Below are 21229 nucleotides of genomic sequence, written 5' to 3' on the forward strand. Positions count from 1 at the left end.
AATGCCATGCTTTCCCTTACTATACTATTGTGTTTTCTCTCATTAAAAAAAAAATCTGATGATTTATTCTTTACTGATAAGACATACACACATACGCACAATAAGACCAGTTGGGTTTGGGGCATTGAGCTAAGTGCTATGTCTATGGTGATGAAATTCTTGCCTTCATGACAGTTATTATATAGGTAAGGACACCAGCTCACTATACTGTGTTTTATGTCCTCCCCCTTTTACCCTTAATTTCATTTTTCAAACTCATGCCAGAATATTTTTTGGAAAATGTCTAACACTCATTTGAAATTTTTCAGTGGTTCAACATTAGACATACAATGGCGTTCCATCCTTTGATATTTCATAGAAGGCCCTTTATAATTTGCTCTCTGATTATATATTGATACCCTCAACTCCTCCACTTGCCCACTTGTATCTTATATTCCAGATGGAGTAGACTGTTAGGTATTCCTGAATAATGGAATAGCTTTGCTCATCTAAGTGTTTTCTATACATATCATCTTGTTGGAATTTGATAGGAAGTTGTTGGGGTGAGCAAGAGATAACATTTCCCTTGCAGGCTCGGGTTCTGAGTTCACTTAGAGATATACATAAAGCCAGACAGATATAATGCAAAATTCAACCTTCACACTGATAATGTGTATATTAGAGTATGAAGTTTATATGGTTAGGCAAGTGGGTGTCCCTAAATCTCAGAATAGACAGCCTTATGCTGTCTTTCAGTCAAAAACAACACTGAAAAATTGCAGCTTCACCATGGGAGAAGAAGGACTTTTCTGATAAGCTTTCTGTATGACCCAGAGAAAGATTATTGACTCTCTGAGAGAAGGAGAGCTATTCGCAAGTAGCCAAGATATGAAAACAACCCAAGTTTCTGTCAACAGGTGAATTAATAAAGGAAATGTGGGGTGTGTGTGTGTGTGTGTGTGTGTGTGTGTATGAATATTATTCAACCTTTAAAAACGAAAGAAATCCTGCCAGTTGTGACAACATGAAAGAAACTGAAGGACATCATGTTAAGCAATATAAACCAAACACAGAAAGACAAATATAGCATGATCTCATTTATATAAAATAGTTTAACTCATAGTAATAGAGAATGGAATAATGTTTACCAGGTGCTGTGGGTGGAGAAATAGGGAAGATGTTAGTCAAAGGATTCAAAGTTGCAGTTACAAGATAAATAAGTTCTGGAGACCTAATGTTCAGAATGACAACTATAGTTAGTAATAATATATTGTGCATTTTGCATTTGCTAAGACAGTAGATCTCAAGTGTTCTCACACACAAAATAGCAACTAAGTGAGATGATGGATATGTTAGTTGGCTTGATTGTGGTAATCATTTCACAACATATATCAATCAAAACATCCCACTGTTGTATGACTTTAATACATTCAATTTTTATTTGCCAACTATACCTTAATAAAGGCGGAAAATAGGCTTAAAAATGTTTTCACTCTTTGACCCACCAATTCTTCGAGAATACCTAGAAGAATTCTCCTCCTAGGTATTGACCCAGGGAAATTGGGGTTGATGCACAAAGATTAATGCACAAGGTTGTCATCCTAATATTATCTCTAGTTGTAAGAAAATTGGTTACCATAAATGTTTCACAATTGAAAGTTAATTAAATAAATTATGGGGCAGTCATTAAAGAAAAAGAGAGAGAGAGAGTACATAGCCCTGTTCTCCTTTCAAAATCACCAGTCAGATTAAGCTGCTCATCTTCGCCTATGGGGGAGTTAGTGAGAGAACAGAGAATGCTCAGAAGTAAAGTTCTGGAAGTAAAGTTTATGGAAGTAAAGTTCCCTCAAACTCTTAAGTATTTTTGAATGAGTAATGAATATATGTATCAAATATACAAATATAACCTAGTTCTATCAGGAACTTTTTTATTTCACATCAAAACAAAACACAAAACCTTCACTTTGCCTTATTTTAAGTTGATTAGCTTACATAACTGAAAAGTATGGTAACAGAATTTTCTTTGGGTGTGGTTGAATGAGTCTAGGTACCCAAGCAATGTCAAACTTGATCTGTCTTCATCCTGCTTTCCTCTATCCCAATTCCAATCTCAGGCAGGCTCTTTCCTTACGAAGATAGTAAGATTACCATCAGCATCTGGCAACTTTCCCATACATGCAGCTTACCAGTTGGAAAGAGGGGTTCATGTTCCCCAAAATTCTAGCAAAAAGCCTGAGGTTGTCATTGGATGGCTTGAGCTTTTGTACTAAAATAATACACTTTTTTTTTTGCCAAGTCTGATTCTGTGTCCCCACTAGAACTGTGGTTAAAGTTAGGGTTAGCTGAAGGACTGATCAGAAGGAGGGGTGGCTCACCAAAGGGATAGCAGAGTGTTGTTTCAGGAGAAAGAGGATCTATTTGGGACATGCAGAAACAAAGAATGTCCACACATGCACTGTTCGATAGGTGAAAGGAGTGATAAATCAAGGTAGAACAGATTTTAAGTATCAATGAAGCCAAGTCCAGGTAAAATTATCTTTTCTAGATTATGCTTATTGTTAAATTTTACTTCTCTATGATTCTATTGCAGCCAGCCAGGAGATTGTACTCATTTTTTTGTTAGCCTAGAAATGACTTTCTTGAAATAGGTGAACTGGGAAATCTTTTGCTATACAGAAAATATTGTTGCTGTGACAATTGTGATAGTAGAGGCCTTTTGGAAATGAGTCGGGAAATAGATAGAAGAAACAGAAATCCCAGTCTCCTCTGTCAAATGAAACAGGATACAAGCAGCTGTAAATTTTTCTGTTCTAGTTTCCCCTAGAATCACACAGACACACAGACACACAGACACACACACACACACACACACACACACACACACACAAACACACATACATAAACACACGAAAACAGGCCAAATAATAATCTAACCCAAAAATAACGAAACAAAAAAATACATATGCCAACTTTCATCTAACAGAAATAAAAATACCTCAAAAATGTAAACTGAATGGTATGTGTCAGATTGTATTGACTCATTTGTGAAAGAAAAATTGCAGTATTACTCATTCTTGTTTAAAAGAACATATTTAGAGGTCTCAGTGATTCGTGATGATCAGCAGAAACAGACCCTTTGTGCTCTGTTGTACACTGGCAGGGATGTCTGTGTCAGCTTTGCCAAGACCCCAGTTGTGTTCATTCCAATATGGACTAATTTTATTTTCCTCCCTCTCTCTCTTTTTTTCTCTCTCTGTTTTTAATGAAAAATACAATAGAATTGTCTCCTCAGCATGTGGATATCTGCATGTGTTAGAATTACTTCTATTTTAAACTCACTCTCTTTTTAATTTAAAAGGACATGTCAGAACATGCAGTCTCCTTTCTCTTCACCCTCCTAGAAAATAGGAAATATACAAACTGATCTTGATGGAGGCAAAAAGCCAACTTGTAGGGGAAACAAACAAAGAACAATTAAGCACACAAACAAATATAATGACAGAAACACCATTTGAAGGTTTGGGTGATTTGATTTGAGTTGAAATCCTACAGGATTTCATATGAAGAACTGCAATACGAAAAAATAACAGCAAGGACATAGGGAGAAATACAGACAGTCTTTTTGTCTGGATATTAGTAGGCAAGGCATTAACTTTGACTTACCTCAGTTTCTCAGAAGTCATTAAAATGAAACTTCTCAATTATGAATATCCATACATAGGCTTACTATATGAGAAATAATAAAAATATCTAACACTTATTGAGAGTTCATTTTTGTGTAAGAATATGTTTAGAATATGTATATAACATATCATGTGTGTGTTTATATAACACACATAATTTCTATATCTAAAGATACACATATGCCAAAATAAAAAAAATTACCCTCTATGAGGCTGACTTGGACTTGGGTCATTATCCCCTTATTACAGGTGAGAAGACACGTTGTTTTAAGGCACTGTCATGAATACTGTCTGTAGTACACCATTCAGATCCTTATTTAGGATTAGGTACTGCTACGGTTTGAATGTCCCCTTTAAAACTCATGTTTAATTTTTTTTGTTTTTTTTTGAGACAGATCTTACTCTGTTGCCCAGGTTGGAGTGCAGTGCTGCAATCTTGGCTCACTGTAAACTCCACCTCCCAGGCTCAAGTGATCCTTCCACCTCAGCCCCTGGAGTAGCTGGGACTACAGGCACACACAACTACACCCAGCTAATTTTTATATTTTTGTTGTAAAGACAGGGTTTTGCCATATTGCCCAGGTTGGTCTCAAACTCCTGGACTCAAGCAATCCACCCACCTTGGCCTCCCAAATTGCTGGAGTTACAGGCATGAGCCCCTGTACCTGACTTCTATTGAAATTTAAACACCATTGTGGAAGTACTGACTGAGCATGGGGCTACTAATATGTGATTGGATCATGAAGACTCTGCTTTCATAAATGGATTATTCCATTAATTGATTAATACATTAATGAATTACTAGGTTAATGGGTTATCATTGGAGTGGTATTGGTGGCTTTATTAAAAGTAGACGAGAGACCTGAGCTGGCATGCTCAACCTCTTCTCTATGTGATTACTTGTGTCATCTTGGGACTTTTCGAAGTCTGCACCAGCAAGAAGGTTCTTAACGGATGCAGCCTCTTGACCTTTGGCTTCTCAGCAACTGTAACCATAAGAAACAAATTACTTACTTAAAAAAAAATAAGTTACCCAATTTCAGTTATCCTGCTATAAGAAACAGAAAACAGACTAATACACAGGTGCCTATTTCCCTAGATGTCTGAAATGTTGGCTCTGAAATCTCACAGCTGAATTCCTCTTGGGGAATTCCTCTGCCAAAGAAAACTTCCTGGTCTCAGGTTACACTTAGTCCCTTTGGACAGTCTCCTTCCACTCACTAGTTTGGAAGAGAGTACAGAAGCCCACCCTTTGCCTCAATCTGGAACATCTCTGAAAGGCTGTCTTAGCTCCAGAATTCCCTGAGGGATTGCTCGGGCTTTGGTTACAGTCACATTGCTGTTCAGCTTCTTCCTCTGGCCAGTCCTATTACTATCATGCCTCATGGGTGTTGATTAAGAGCAGTCCTCAGTATACCTCCTTCATACAAATTTTGTCTCACAGTCTATTTCTGGCAACACAGCCTAAGGCAGGCATCTAGACTAGGTACCAGTTAAATGTCTGATATTACAGTTATTTATCAGAAGCACCTGTATTAACAATAGAGTGCTGTAAAAAGCCAGTTAAGTAATAGAGAAAATGTAAAGGCTTTGCATCTTATCCAAATACTTACTACATTTATTGTTACACATAGATATTTATATGTAATGCTTCATCAGTTAATCTCTGGCCACATTACCTAAGAGACATATCCATGTAGCATAAAGTCAGTCCTGCCCCAAATGCTGTTGGCTCACAATAAGTAGGACCAGTGATTTTATTGGTCTTTTTTTCTTGCGTTATGCAATGCATAATAAGGAAATGTGTGGTCGTCAGTGCCTGAATGCCACTTTCAGTAATAGAAACGCCTTCTGGGGAAATAAGATTGGTGCCAGGACAAGAATATGGAAGCAAGCTTGAAATTATTTCACTTCTATTTCAGAATGGTTTTTAAAAAAAGAAAAAAAAAGGCAGCAGCAAGACCATTTTGAGGGCTGCCACCACAATGAGGCATTTGAATGAAAATACTTCTATAGCTTTCTGTAACCTACTAAATAGAAATACAAGGATCTTAGGTGGGCCTGTCAGCAGTGCCAACTTACCTTTGCACATTATCGTTCACAAGTTTCCTTCATTAGCACTCAATTTTTTTTTCAGAGTGGACTTATTCCTGAAACAGAAATAAAAACAAATATGTAAAAAATAAAATATAAACTGTCTGGCTAAGATAGTATAAACCCCTACAGATGTTCTCTCTTGGTGATTACAGCCCAAAATTCTAGGCAAAATGTTTTTCAAGAACAACTTATTAAAAATTAAACAAAAATAGGCAGACTAGGGAGGGGAGTCAAAAACTGAAGATGTGCCCTGAAAAGGCATGAGGCCCCATTGCTTTATTTATTTATTCATTTTCTCTTGAGAGGCCACAATTGAATTTTGAAGGATGAGGATAAATATCAGAGAGGACATCTGTATAATGGGAACCTATAGTTTGTGTATGGGCCTGCACAGGTCTGGCCTTAACACTAAGCTTTATGTGTAAGACAGATGCAGACTAGCATAGAAACAATTTTGAAAACTAGTCTGACATTGCAACTATCATGTAGAGAAAGAATATAGAAGTTAAAGTTTGTTACAAACTGTGTTGATTTCCTGCCAAAACAACAAAAAATCAATATTCTCCAGAGGATTTTAACAGGACCTAGCATCTATACAGCACAACATATTTTCAATTAAAAGTGATTCAATATACAAAGAATCAGAAAAAATGTTATAGGTTCTCTAGAGAAAAGGCTAACAGATAATACCCGTGAGATGACCCAGATGTTGAAAATGTTAGACAAAAACTTTAAGCAGCTACTATAGCTATACTCTATAATATAAAGATAAACACAACTGAAATAAATGGAAAGGTAACAGTTTTCAGCAGAGAAATAGAAACCATAAAATAACAAAGTAGGGCCAGGAGCAGTGGCTCATTCCTGTAATCCCAGAACTTAGGAAGGTTGAGGCAGGTGGATCCCCTGAGGTTAGGAGCTCGAGACTAGTCAGACCAACATGGTGAAACCCCATCTCTACTAAAAATACAAAAAAAGAGCCGGATGCGGTGGTATGCACCTGTAATCCCAGCTACTTAAAGAGGCTGAGGCAGGAGAACCCCTTGAATCCAGAAGATGATGGAGGTTGAAATGAGCCGAGATCATGCCACTGCACTCCAGCCTGGTGACAGAGTGAGACTCCATCTCAAAAACAAACAAACAAAAAACAAAACAAAACAAAAAAAAACAGGTAAAAACTTTAGAACTAAAAATGCAATATCTGAAATAAAATTTTCACTAAAAGAGCTCAATAGCAGAATGAAGATGACAGAGGAAAAAGTCAGTAGACTTAAAGATAGACTAATAGAAATTTTTAAATCTGAAAATAAGAGAAAAATCATACATTTACAGATTCAACAACCATGAACCCTCCAATCCCCAAATAAATTAAAAACTAAAAGACCATCCAGACACATAACAATGTAACTGATGAAAACCAAAGATAAAGAAAACATCTTGAAAGCAAATGGAGAAAACTAACATGTTACATAGAGGGGACAAAATGTAAATTACTTTCTATTTCTTGTCAGAAACCATGTAGGCCATAAGACAGTAAAACAACAAATTTAAAATGCTAAGAGAAAAGAGCTATCAACAAAGACTCCTATATACATTGAAAATATCCTTCATGAAAGATGAAATAGAAATATTCAGAGATGAAAGGAAACAGAGAATTTGTCACCAGCAAATCTGCTCTAAAAGAAATGCTAAAGGAGGTTTTTCAGACTGATGGGAAATTACATTGAAGAGAAACTTCAAAGTTTAGAAATGAAGAAAGAGCATGAAAAATAGTGACTATCTGGGTTAATACAAAAGACAGATTTCTTCCCTGAATTCTATAAAATACATTTGACTATTGAAAGAAAAATTATTGCAGTGTCCAGTGAAGTTGTCAGGTTTGTATATGTAAGTATGAAAACCAAAAGATGAAGGAGAAATCTGAATACTTAACAGGACTTCTAAATTTTGTTGGTGTAGTAAAATGTTACCTCTACATAGAGTATAAAAGGGAACTGTATACATTGTAGTTTCTGGTGCAACCACTAAAAAAAATTAAAATGTAATACAATAAAATATAGGCAAAAAGACAATAGATAAGTAAATACTAAGTGCAGAAAAAATATATTAAAATTATATAAGAAATGATAATTCCCAGAAAACTAGCAAAAGAAAACAACACCTTTAATGTGGCAAGGTTATCTACAAAACTATATACATAGTGAACACTGAATTCATTCTACTAAGATCAGGAATAAGGCAAAGATGGCAGCTCTTATTACTCCTGTTCAACATTATACTGGAATACTAGCCATTGTAATAAAACAAGAAAAATAAATCAGAGACATATGGGTTAACAATGAAAGAATAAAAATATTTCTCTTTTTGGATGATATGATTATCTGTATAGAAAATCCCAAAGATCCTGTAAAAATTATCTTAGAACTAATAAATAAGCTTTTGTGATTGAGGAACAAAATTATTATACCAAAATCAATTGTCTTTCTATGTACTAGGACTAAATAACTAGAAATCAATATTTAAATGTAGTATTTTTATCATAGCACCAAACAACATTAAAATGTATAAACAACATGGAATAGGTATAAATCTTTAAAATTAAGTACAAAACTTGTTTACAGTAAGTCCTCATTTAACATTGTCAATAGGTTATTGATGACTGTGACTTTAAGTAAAGCAATGTACAGCAGGTTATCAAATAACATTGTTTTGTTCAATGTTGTTTCATTACGCTGATGAGAAAAAAATCAGTTTTGTTATACATAATTTTGTTTAAAATCAAAGTTAATATAGTAAGCTATACTGAAAATGACAAAGCACTAATGAAAGGTATAAGACTGAAATAATTAGAAAGATATGCTATGTTCACTTTTAAGATGACAGTTCTCCCTAGGTTGATTTTTAGATTTAGTGCAATTTTGAACAAAATTCTAGCAGGATTTTTAACTAGAAATCAACAAGCTAATTATTAAATATACTTGGATGTCAAAGGAAATAGAATAGTTAACCCATTCTGATAACGAGGAAGAATTCTGTAAGACTTGCTTTACCTGACTTCAAACTTTTTATATATTAAGCTACAGTCATCATAATTGTGTTTTTGTGGAAGGATTGATATGTAGAAAAATGGAGTATATCCACATGTATATATATACACATACACACACAATTAATTTTTGACAAAGTTGCTAAAATAATTCAAAGAAAAAAAGGTAATCTTTTCAACCAATGATGCTAGAAAAACTGGAAGACTCTACGCAAGAAAAAAGAAATTAACTTCAACTCATACTTCAGACCTTCCAAACTATTGAGTCAACCTGTATAAAACCTTTCACTGCAAAACCTAAAATCATAAGACTTCTGTAAGGAAACAAAAGAGAAAATCTTGGTGATTCTTAGATTTTGCACAACATATTCTTAGATAAGTCACCAAAATCACTGCTCAAAAAAGAAAAAAATAAGATAATTAAATTGTATTATAATTTAAACATAATTTGTGAAAAATACCATTGAGAAAGTAAAAAGACAAGTCACAGACTGGGAGACAAGGTTTTAAAATTATATAGCTGATAACGAATTTGTGTCTGAACCTATATGGAATTTTAAAACCCAATAATAAGAAAACAAGCAATCCAAGTTATTTGAAAAAAAAAAAAAAAAGCAGAACTATAGAGACATTTCACCAAAGAAGATACTCAGATGGCAAGCATATGTAAAGGTGATTAACATCATTATTAGGTGGATTAGTCTCCTAAGCCTGCCATCAAAAATTGCCACAAACTGGGTGTGTGTTAGTCTGTTTTCATGCTACTGATAAAGACATACTTGAGATTGGGTAATTTGTAAAGAAAAAGAGGTTTAATGGACTCACAGTTCCATGTGACTGGGGAGGCCTCACAATCATGGCAGAAGGCGAAAGGCACATCTTACCTGGTGGCAGGCAAGAGAGAATGAGAGTCAAGCAAAAGGGAAAACCCCTCATAAAACCATCAGATCTTGTGAGACCTATTCACTGCCATGAGAACAGTATGTGGGAAACCGCCCCCATGATTCAATTATCTCCCACCAGGTCTCTCGTACTGTGTGTGGCAATTATGGGAGCTACAAATCAAGATGAGATTTGGATGGGGACACAGCCAAACCCTTTAAGGGAGGCTGAGAAAAGCAAAAACAAAAAACAAACAAACAAAAAACCAGAAATTTATTCTTTGAAAGTTCTGGTGCCTAAAAGTAAGAAATCAAGATGGAAAACAGTTTGGCAGCATTTCACATAGTTAAACATACACTTATGTTAACATATGAATCTTTACTCAAGAGAAATCCAAATTTATGTTCACACAAAAATTAACACTCAAATGCTGATAATGGCTTTATTAATAATTGTTAAAAAGCAAAAACAACCCAAATAATCTAGTGGTTAGTGGATAAGGAAACTATGATACATCCACACAATGGACTATGACTCAGCAGTAAAAAGGAATCAACTGTTGATACATAGAACAATATGAATGCAACTCAAATGCATCATGCATTATCCTAAGCAGCTTATCAGTACAACTCCCCTAGGTCAAGTTCTTCCCTAGAGGGAATTCAGTTGTAAGGTGTTACAATAACAATATTTATGCATTGTTATAATCTATTATAGGACTTATCACTAAAATGTTAACATCTATTTTCTTGTCTCTTTCTCCCACTTGTCTGTGAAATCATCAGATAGATTTCATCCTTTCTGAGCTTAGTACAGTGGTGATTATGCAGTGAGTATTCAATAAATAAATGAAAAAATAGCCAGACTTTCTATTGCACTCTGATTACATCATTTCTTAAATCTGCTACATTATGTCCTACTATTTCCCTCTCATTTTGTCATATCCTCAGAGCCCCTCTGTCCATACACAGGTACACCTATGACACATTTTCTTACCTCTCCAGATTTCAGTCCTCTAAATTCTGAACTTTAATGGTTTCTTTGTTCCATCCTATTTTCTGAAGGCAAGAGGTGTGTTTCATATATTTTCATATAGTCCTAAGTGTAATGTCCTCTAATGAGTAGTTAATATATCTTTGATTGATTCAACCAGTATGTATTGAGCGCCTATAATTTGCCAGTTTCTGTTCTAGGAACTAGGCACTTAGCAGGCACTCAAATAGACAAATGTTCCTCCTCTCAAAGAGCTTATGTTCCAGTGAGGAAAGTTTTGTAGTAAACATAAAACAAACATGTAAGCTGGCAGTAAGTATCAGGGAAATAAGAAAGGTTTAGGAGATAGGCAATGGGTACATATATGTGGTGGTAGGAGGAAAGTTGCATAGAAGGAGGGATTGCCGTTTTGTGTAGAGTGACTGGGCAAGATCTAATAAAATAAAGATTAAATAGAAACTGAAGAAAGATAGGGACTTGGTCATGCAGAGTTATGGAGAGAAAAATCACTCTAGCATCCCACTCATTCCTGGATGTGCACCTTAAAATTTCACAAAGGAAAAAAAAAGAGGGGGCATGTTCATGCAGATGGAGAGAAACATTTGAAATCTTTCAAACACAACAGAACAACTTTTTCATGAGTAAAACCTATAATTTAATGGGATCTGATAATTTAGGGTGGCGAATTGCTTGAGAGCACAAGGCAATGTTTCTTTTACCTGTTGTTAAAACCAAGCAGGCTGACATCTATTAGAGTGTAGGATACAGGTGGCAAGACTGAATGACTCTTCTAAGTTCTATACTTAAAAATATGCCCTGCACATGCTATCATATCACCGTCTATCTTCTTTGTCTCAAAGACAGTTTTAGGGGCAAAATCTATCATTTAAGATTTAGTTTTGAAAAGGGACAATATCAAAATTGTAAGGAGATTTGATTACTATAGGATCACAGTTTAGTGAGAAACAATACTTGACTTCCAATTTAATCAAAGTGACAATATAATATTTTAAAAGTAAATATAGGTGGCAATTTAATTGTTAAATATCTTAGTTCTTTCAAAAGTGAGAGTATTGGTTATCTTAAAAAGTAAAGTACATGATAAAACCAAGATAAAACATAAGAATTTATTCTGAGAAGACATAATTTTTATTTTTCAGGCAGATTACTCAGAAAATTTAAAAAAAAAAAAGACCTTTTAGAACCTCTTAAGAGACCAGTATGTTAACAAGAAAAAAAAAGAAAACACAAACATTTTTGAAAATCTTACACATTGACCAATACAAATTCCCTTTTCTTGAACTTTTTACAAATTTATTAATTGAAATTGTATTTTTTTCTTTAAACTTTCCTCCTCCTCATTCTGAACAGTCATTTTACTTTAAGACAAAGCTATACTCTTTTATCTCTAACAAAATACTTTCTTATACTATAATTTCTCAAAATGGCAAAAATGAATACATTAACAAACACAAAAATGCATATCCTCTTGGCACCATATTAATATAAGAGACAAAAAGAATATTAACTTAAAATTATGCTTTATAACTAATATTTTAATATTTCTATCTTAGAAATTCCACCTGTATACCTAATGAATCTTCTATCTAGATATCCAATGAATGCCCATTAATTACCTCAATTTAGTAACAGTCAAAGGTTTTAAATTATCTAAAGATCTTGGGAGTTCTCTTCAAACTTACATACCAGAAAGTATAATTACTGTTGAAATATAGTTTGTTAGAATAATTATTCAATTTTGTTAAACCCGAAGTAAATTTTTTGTAATATTATACCTTAGGTAGAAATAATACTAGCTTATTTGATCAGTAAACCTGTAAGTTTAGAAATAACAAACCAAAGTAGAATAAAAATTTATGTGATATGGTTAGGCTTTGTGTCTCCCCCAAAAATCTCATCTTAAATTATAATCCCCATAATCTCCATGTGTCAAGAGAGAGACTAGGTGGAGGTAATTGAATCATGGGGGCAGTTTCCCTCATGCTGTTCTCTTGATAGTGAATGAGTTCTCACAAGATCTAATGATTTTTTTATAAGGGACTCTTCTCTCTTTGCTCAGCACTTCTTCCTGCTGCCTTGTGAAGAAGATGCCTTGCTTCCCCTTTGTCCTCACCCATGATTGTAAGTTTCCTGAGGCCTCCCCAGATATGCTGAACTGTGAGTCAACTAAACCTCTTTCCTTTATAAATTACCCAGTCTTAGACAATTATTTATAGTAATATGAAAATGGACTAATACAGTATACTTGCATTCTACTGTTAATAATGATAACTCAGAGAAAACATGATTATTTATATTAAACCAAAATTATTGAACTAGTCTTATTTGCTGACATTTTACCTAAATTATGTGAATATTAAGTCTTGAAATGTTTTTAAATTAGTTTCTCTAAGAATATTAGTAACTTGCTGAAATTCACATGGTTGCTAAGTGGTAGAGATGGGAATCAAACTCTTGGTCTCATACTAGAGCTTTCTACAAGGTTCAAGACCTTTTCTACCTAGTACATCCTTGTTTCTCCATAGAATATCATTCAGTAAATATTTGATGGATGAATAAATAAAAGAAGAGAGAGTGAGTTATAAATAGTGAAATGAAGAAAGAGAGGCAGAAAAATAAACATACAGAGATGGAGATAAAAAAGAGAATGAATAAATGTCTCCTCTCTTCTACTCCCAGCTATAAATAAATATAAATATATAAAATATATATATACACACATGCACATATGTTGTTCAACCTCTTGTTGACACAAGTGAAAAAGTTCTCACTTAAGCCATTTTAATTTTCAGTTGTCAATGTACTCCTAGGAAAATTTTTAATCAATTAGAGTCATGCATTAATTACTCCCAAAGAAGGAGAATGTAAATAATCTGACATTGTTGCTAATAAAAACTGGAAAGCATTGACCAATTTCAAAGTGTAATCACATATTTTCCTGTCCATATTTATTTGATATAATTTTTTTCTTCTTGATCTGAAGCTTCTTAAAAGCAGAAATTATATCATGCCCATCTCTCAATTTTCATCATTTTGCATAGCATCTGATGGATGGGGTAGATATCCAATAAAATTGGATAGGAAAAATTAAACTTTGCGAAACTGACTCTCCCTTTTGGAGTAACAGGAAATGAGAAATAATTCCAGTTGTTGTAATCTAAGAACAGCCGGCATTCTATCTCTGGGTTCCACATGCACGGATTCAACCAACCTTGAGTAAAACCAATCTGGATTGAAAATGTAGTTAGGCCAAGATGGCCGCTTAGGAGGAAGTCGGGATTGCAGCTCTGAGAGAAGGCGCAGAGGGTGAGTGGACGCTGCATTTCCAGACGGATTTTTACTGCCCACAGACCAGGAGATTCACAGGAGGAGAAGCCCCACGGGTCGCCAGCGCCACTGGTTTGAGCAGCGTGGCTGCTCAGCCTACGCCCTGGGGCGGGGGGCAGCGGCTTCTTATGCAGAGCAAGAGAGACAGAGTTCCCTCTGAGCCAGCAAGGGGAGCTGAAGCAGGGAGTCAAGCCAGGAGACCCCCGGGCAAGGGCGTGCCACGAATCTCAGAGCCGCTGCTTCGGCTGACGCAGTGGCACACAGGGCAGCGGATTTTAACTGCCCACTGACCAGGAGATTCACAGGCGGAGAGGCTCCACGGGTTCCCAGTGCCGCTGGTTGGACCGGAGCAGCCGCTTGGCCTGCACCGGGGGCAGGGAGCAGTGGCTCCTTGAGCAAAGTGAACGAGACCGTGTCCCCTCTGGGCCAGCAAGGGGAGTTGAGGCAAGGAGGCAAGCCAAGAGATTCCCGGGCAAAGAGGGCGCCACTGGAAACACGGCTGAACTCGGGAAGGTCCAGCACTGTGGGGGAGGGGTGTCCTCCATCGGGAAACACCCTGCAGTTCCCGGGGCAATTTGCCGTAACCAAGACAACCCGCCACTACAGAGACTCCGTCACTACAGGGGTGGGCCAGCATAGCAGAAGCAGTGCTAACTACACCCATATAAACAGGACTGCAGGGAAGCTCACACGGAAGCTGGGCAGAGCCCACAGCAGCTCAGTGAAGCCTCTGCAGGCTGAGTGTGACTAGACTGCTACCTTGTGGGCAGGGAAAACGGTAGCAACACAGCTGAAAAGCATAATGCCCTAACTCCCTGGGCCAGAACACCTGGGGGGAAGAAAAGGGGGTTTATGAGTTCAGCTGCTGCAGACTTAAAATTACCAAAATCAGAAAGACAGCAACTACAAAGTCAATAGGCGGATAAATCCACAAAGATGAAAAGAAACCAGCGCAAAAAGGATGAAAACACCCAAAACCAGAACACCTCTCCTCCTACAAGGGAGCATAACTCCTCACCAGCACGGGAACAAGACTGGACGGAGAATGAGTGTGATGAAATGACAGAATCAGCTTTCAGAAAATGGATAATAAGAAACTTCCGTGAGCTAAAAGAACATGTTCTAACCCAATGCAAAGAAACTAAGAACCTTGAGAAAAGACTTGATGAAATGCTAACGAGAATGGATAACTTAGAGAGGAATATGAGTGAATTGATGGAGCTGAAAAACACAACACGAGAACTTCGCGAAGCATGCACAAGTTTCAACAGCCGAATTGACCAAGCAGAAGAAAGGATATCAGAAGTCGAAGATCAACTCAATGAAATAAAACGAGAAGGGAAGATTAGAGAAAACAAGGTAAAAAGGAATGAACAGAGTCAACAAGAAATATGGGACTACGTGAAAAGACCTAATCTACGTTTGATAGGTGTACCTGAATGTGACGAAGAGAATGCATCCAAGCTGGAAAATACTCTTCAGGATATTATCCAGGAAAACTTCTCCAACCTAGCAAGGCAGGCCAATATTCAAGTCCAGAAAATACAGAGAACACCACAAAGATATTCCTCTAGAAGAGCAACCCCAAGGCACATAATCATCAGATTCACCAGGGTTGAAATGAAGGAGAAAATACTAAGGGCAGCCAGAGAGAAAGGTCGGGTTACCCACAAAGGGAAACCCATCAGACTCACAGCAGATCTCTCAGCAGAAACCCTACAGGCCAGAAGAGAGTGGGGGTCGATATTCAACATCCTTAAAGAAAAGAATTTTCAACCCAGAATTTCATATCCAGCCAAACTAAGCTTCATAAGTGAAGGAAAAATAAAATCCTTTGTGAACAAGCAAGTACTCACAGATTTCAACACCACCAGACCAGCTTTACAAGAGCTCCTGAAGGAGACACTACACATAGAAAAAAACAACCAGCACCAGCCACTCCAAAAACACACGAAATGGTAAAGAGCAGCAACACAATGAAGAATCTGCATCAACCAATGGGCAAAACAGCCAGCTAGCATCAAAATGACAGGATCAAATTCACACATAACGATATTAACCCTAAATGTAAATGGACTAAATGCCCCAATCAAAAGACACAGACTGGCAAATTGGATAAAAAGCCAAAACCCATCAGTGTGCTGTATCCAGGAAACCCACCTCACATGCAAGGATACACAAAGGCTCAAAATAAAGGGTTGGAGGAAGATTTACCAAGTAAATGGAGAGCAAAAAAAAGCAGGAGTTGCAATTCTCATCTCTGATAAAATAGACTTTAAAGCAACAAAGATCAAAAGAGACAAAGAAGGACATTACATAATGGTAAAAGGATCAATGCAACAAGAAGAGCTAACGATCCTAAATATATATGCACCTAATACAGGAGCACCCAGATACATAAGGCAAGTTCTTAAAGACTTGCAAAGAGACTTAGACTCCCACACAATAATAGTGGGAGACTTCAACACACCATTGTCAATATTAGACAGATCAACGAGACAGAAAATTAATAAGGATATCCAGGACTTGAACTCAGACCTGGAACAAGCAAACCTAATAGACATTTACAGAACTCTCCAGCCCAAATCCACAGAATATACATTCTTCTCAGCACCATATCACACCTACTCTAAAATCGACCACATAATTGGAAGTAAATCACTCCTCAGCAAATGCAAAAGAACGGAAACCATAACAAACAGTCTCTCAGACCACAGTGCAATCAAGTTAGAACTCAGAATTCAGAAGCCAACCCAGAACCGCACAGCCTCATGGAAAATGAACAACTTTCTCCTGAATGTTGACTGGATAAACACTGAAATGAAGGCAGAAATAAAGATGTTCTTCGAAACCAACGAGAATGAAGACACCACATACCAGAATCTCTGGGACACATTTAAAGCAGACTCTAGAGGAAAATATATAGCAATAGGTGCCCACATGAGAAGAAAGGAGAGAACTAAAATTGACACCCTATCGTCAAAATTGAAAGAGCTAGAGGAGCAAGATCAAAAAAACTCAAAACCTAGCAGAAGACAAGAAATAACTAAGATCAAAGCAGAATTGGAGATAGAGACACGAAAAACCCTACAAAAAATCAATAAATCCAGGAGCTGGTTTTTTGAAAAGATCAACAAAATAGACAGACCACTAGCCAGACTAATAAAAAAGAAAAGAGAGAATAACCAAATAGATGCAATAAAAAATGATAAAGGGGATATCACCACAGATGCCACAGAAATTCAAACCATCATCAGAGATTATTACAAACAACTCTATGCACATAAATTAGAAAACCTGGAAGAAATGGATAAATTCCTGGACAGTAGCCTCCTCTCATGCCTAAACCAGGAAGAAGTCAAAACCCTGAATAGACCAATAACAAAGTCTGAAGTCGAGGCAGCAATTAAGAGCCTACCACCCAAAAAAAGCCCAGGTCCAGATGGGTTCACAGCCGAATTCTACCAGGCATACAAAGAGGAACTGGTACCATTCCTACTGAAACTATTCCAAATAATCCAAAAAGAGAGAATCCTTCCCAAATCATTTTATGAGACCAACATCATCCTAATACCAAAACCCGGCAGGGACTCAACAAAAAAAGAAAACTACAGACCAATATCCATGATGAACATAGATGCAAAAATCTTCAATAAAATACTGGCAAGCCGATTACAACAGCACATCAAAAAGCTTATCCACCATGATCAAGTAGGATTCATCCTGGGGATGCAAGGCTGGTTCAATATACGCAAGTCTATAAATGTAATTCACCACATAAACAGAACCAAAAACAGAAACCACATGATTATCTCAATTGATGCAGAGAAGGCCTTTGACAAAATTCAACAGCCCTTTATGCTAAAAACTCTCAATAAACTAGGTATCGACGGAACATATCTCAAAATAATAAAAGCTATTTATGACAAACCGACAGCCAATATCATACTGAATGGGCAAAAACTGGAAGCATTCCCTTTGAAATCTGGCACTAGACAAGGATGCCCTCTCTCACCACTCCTATTCAATATAGTACTGGAAGTTCTAGCCAGAGCAATCAGGCAAGACAAAGAAATAAAGGGTATTCAATTAGGAAAGGAGGAAGTCAAATAGTCTCTATTTGCAGACGACATGATTGTATATCTAGAAGACCCCATCACCTCAGCCCAAAATCCCCTGAAACTGATAAGCAACTTCAGCAGTCTCAGGATACAAAATCAATGTGCAAAAATCACAAGCATTCCTATACACCAATAACAGACTTAAAGAGAGCCAAATCAAGAACGAACTGCCATTCACAATTGCTACAAAGAGAATAAAATACCTAGGAATACAACTAACAAGGAACGTAAAGGACCTCTTCAAGGAGAACTACAAATCACTGCTCAATGAAATAAGAGAGGACACAAACAGATGGAGAAACATTCCATGTTCATGGTTAGGAAGAATTAATATCATGAAAATGGCCATACTGCCCAAAGTAATTTACAGATTCAATGCTATCCCCATCAAGCTACCAATGACCTTCCTCACAGAACTGGAAAAAACCACCTTAAACTTCATATGGAACCAAAAGAGAGCCCGCATAGCCAAGTCAATTCTAAGCAAAAAGAACAAAGCAGGAGGCATCACACTACCGGACATCAAACTCTACTTCAAGGCTACAGTAATCAAAACAGCATGGTACTGGTACCAAAACAGAGATATAGACCAATGGAACAGAACAGAGGTGTCGGAGGCGACACAACATATCTACAGCCACCCGATCTTTGACAAACCTGAAAAAAAACAAGCAATGGGGAAAGGATTCCCTGTTCAATAAGTGGTGTTGGGAAAACTGGCTAGCCATATGCAGAAAGCAGAAACTCGACCCCTTCCTGACACCTTACACTAAAATTGACTCCAGATGGATTAAAGACTTAAACATAAGACCTAACACCATAAAAATCCTAGAAGGAAACCTAGGCAAAACCATTCAGGACATAGGCATAGGCAAGGACTTTATAACCAAAACACCAAAAGCATTGGCAACAAAAGCCAAAATAGACAAATGGGACCTAATCAAACTCCACAGCTTCTGCACGGCAAAAGAAACAGTCAATAGAGTGAATCGGCAACCAACAGAATGGGAAAAAATTTTTGCAGCCTACCCGTCTGACAAAGGGCTGATATGTAGAATTTACAACGAGCTAAAAAAGATTTACAAGAAAAAAACAAACAAGCCCATTCAAAAATGGGTGAAGGACATGAACAGATACTTTACAAAAGAAGACATACATGAGGCCAACAAACATATGAAAAAATGCTCATCATCACTGGTCATTAGAGAAATGCAAATCAAAACTACATTGAGATACCATCTCACGCCAGTTAGAATGGCGATCATTAAAAAATCTGGAGAAAACAGATGCTGGAGAGGATGTGGAGAAATAGGAACACTTTTACACTGTTGGTGGGAGTGTAAATTAGTTCAACCACTGTGGAAAACAGTGTGGCGATTCCTCAAGGACCTAGAAATAGAAATTCCATTTGACCCAGCAATCCCATTACTGGGCATATATCCAAAGGATTATAAATCGTTCTACTATAAGGACACATGCACACGAATGTTCATTGCAGCACAGTTTACAATAGCAAAGACCTGGAACCAACCCAAATGCCCATCGATGATAGACTGGACAGGAAAAATGTGGCACATATACACCATGGAATATTATGCAGCCATTAAAAACAAGGAGTTCACGTCCTTTGTAGGGACATGGATGAACCTGGAAACCATCATTCTCAGCAAACTGACACCAGAACACAAAATCAAACACCACATGTTCTCACTCATAGGCGGGTGTTGAACAAGGAGAACACATGGACACAGGGAGGGGAGCAATATACACTGGGGTCTGTTGGGGGGCAGTGGTGGGGATGGGGGGTGGGGAGTTAGGGAGGGATAGCATGGGGAGAAATGCCAGATATAGGTGAAGAGGAGGAAGGCAGCAAATCACACTGCCACATATGCACCTATGCAACAACCTTGCATGTTTTTCACATGTACCCCAAAACCTAAAATGCAATTAAAAAAAAAAAAAAAAACTCATTTCCTCAAAGAAATGACAACTACTTGATGTGTATCTTTTCAGAATTTGCCTATGTAAATATATATGTGTATATGGCTTTTAAAAATAAAAACAAAATAATATCCTTTAAAAAAAAAAAAAGAAAGAAAATGTAGTTAGTCCTCTAATGGTTAGGTAGGCATATGTTTTTTCTTGTCATTATTCCCTAAACAATACAGTAAAACAATGATTTACATAACATTTGCATTGTATTAAGTATTATAAGTAATCTAGAAATTATTTAGAGCACAGCAGCTCTTTGAATAATGTAATTTCCTTCAGCATCTTTTCATTATAATGTTGATGAGAAAAATAATAATTGCTTCCTGGCCAGTGTCACTTTCTGTGTACACTGTACGTTTTCCCCCAAATCTGCCTGGATTTTCTCTGGGTACTCAAGTTTCTCCTCAAAGATGTGCATGTTAGGATGCTTGGCATGTCTGAATGGTCGTAGTGTGTGGTGGGAAGGCGTGTGAGTGTGTATGTGAATATGTGAGTGCTCCCTGCAGTAGAATAGTGTCTGGTTTGGGGTGAGTTTCCTCTTTGCTGCCTGAGCTGCCAGAACAGGCTCTGGCCACCCAAGACTTTGAACTGAAATAAGCAGTTTGGAAAATGAATAAATGGATACAAATTATTGTCACATAAAAATTTGGAAAGTAGATGATAACCATACAAATGTATAAAAGTTAAAAAATATGGTACAGAAACAGTCAGCAAGCCTGCCAGTTTTGTGGTTGTTTTTGAACTGTGTTGTGGGAGGAGGTGATCCTTTCAATTTTCACTCCACAAGCATTGATTACTTGGTTTAACCCACCACCACCACAACTGCTGTCACTCACTGATTCACCAAAAATTGGGTAAACAATCTCACTTTTTATTCATCTTTCTTTCATTTTTTCCTTTGAGACAAGGTCTTCCTCTGTTTCCCAGGCTGGAGTACAGCAGCATGATCACAGCTCATTGCAGCCCTGACCTCCTATGTTCCAGCAATCCTCCCACCTCAGTCTCCTGAAAAGCTAGGACTACAGGCATGTACTACCATGCTCTGCACATATATGTGTGTGTGTGTGTGTGTGTATGCATTTTTTTTT

General features: G+C 36.9%; 1 long non-coding RNA gene across 2 annotated transcripts in view; it reads right to left on the reverse strand.

The window, feature by feature from the left end:
* Positions 1–1489: 1489 nt before the first annotated feature.
* LOC105717430 (uncharacterized) overlaps positions 1490–21229 on the reverse strand; it is a 42135-nt gene continuing 22395 nt past the window's right edge. For both annotated transcript variants that reach the window (XR_001107523.2, XR_010338321.1), the window contains exons 2-3: positions 5745–5812; positions 1490–4648 (exon numbers count right to left, since the gene is read on the reverse strand). This is a non-coding gene — a long non-coding RNA (uncharacterized LOC105717430). The remainder of the gene's footprint in view (positions 4649–5744; positions 5813–21229) is intronic.

This window comes from Aotus nancymaae, unplaced genomic scaffold (genome assembly GCF_030222135.1).
Source record: "Aotus nancymaae isolate 86718 unplaced genomic scaffold, 86718_ANA_hifiasm-v0.15.2.pri h1tg000059l, whole genome shotgun sequence".
Taxonomy (NCBI): Eukaryota; Metazoa; Chordata; class Mammalia; order Primates; family Aotidae; genus Aotus; species Aotus nancymaae.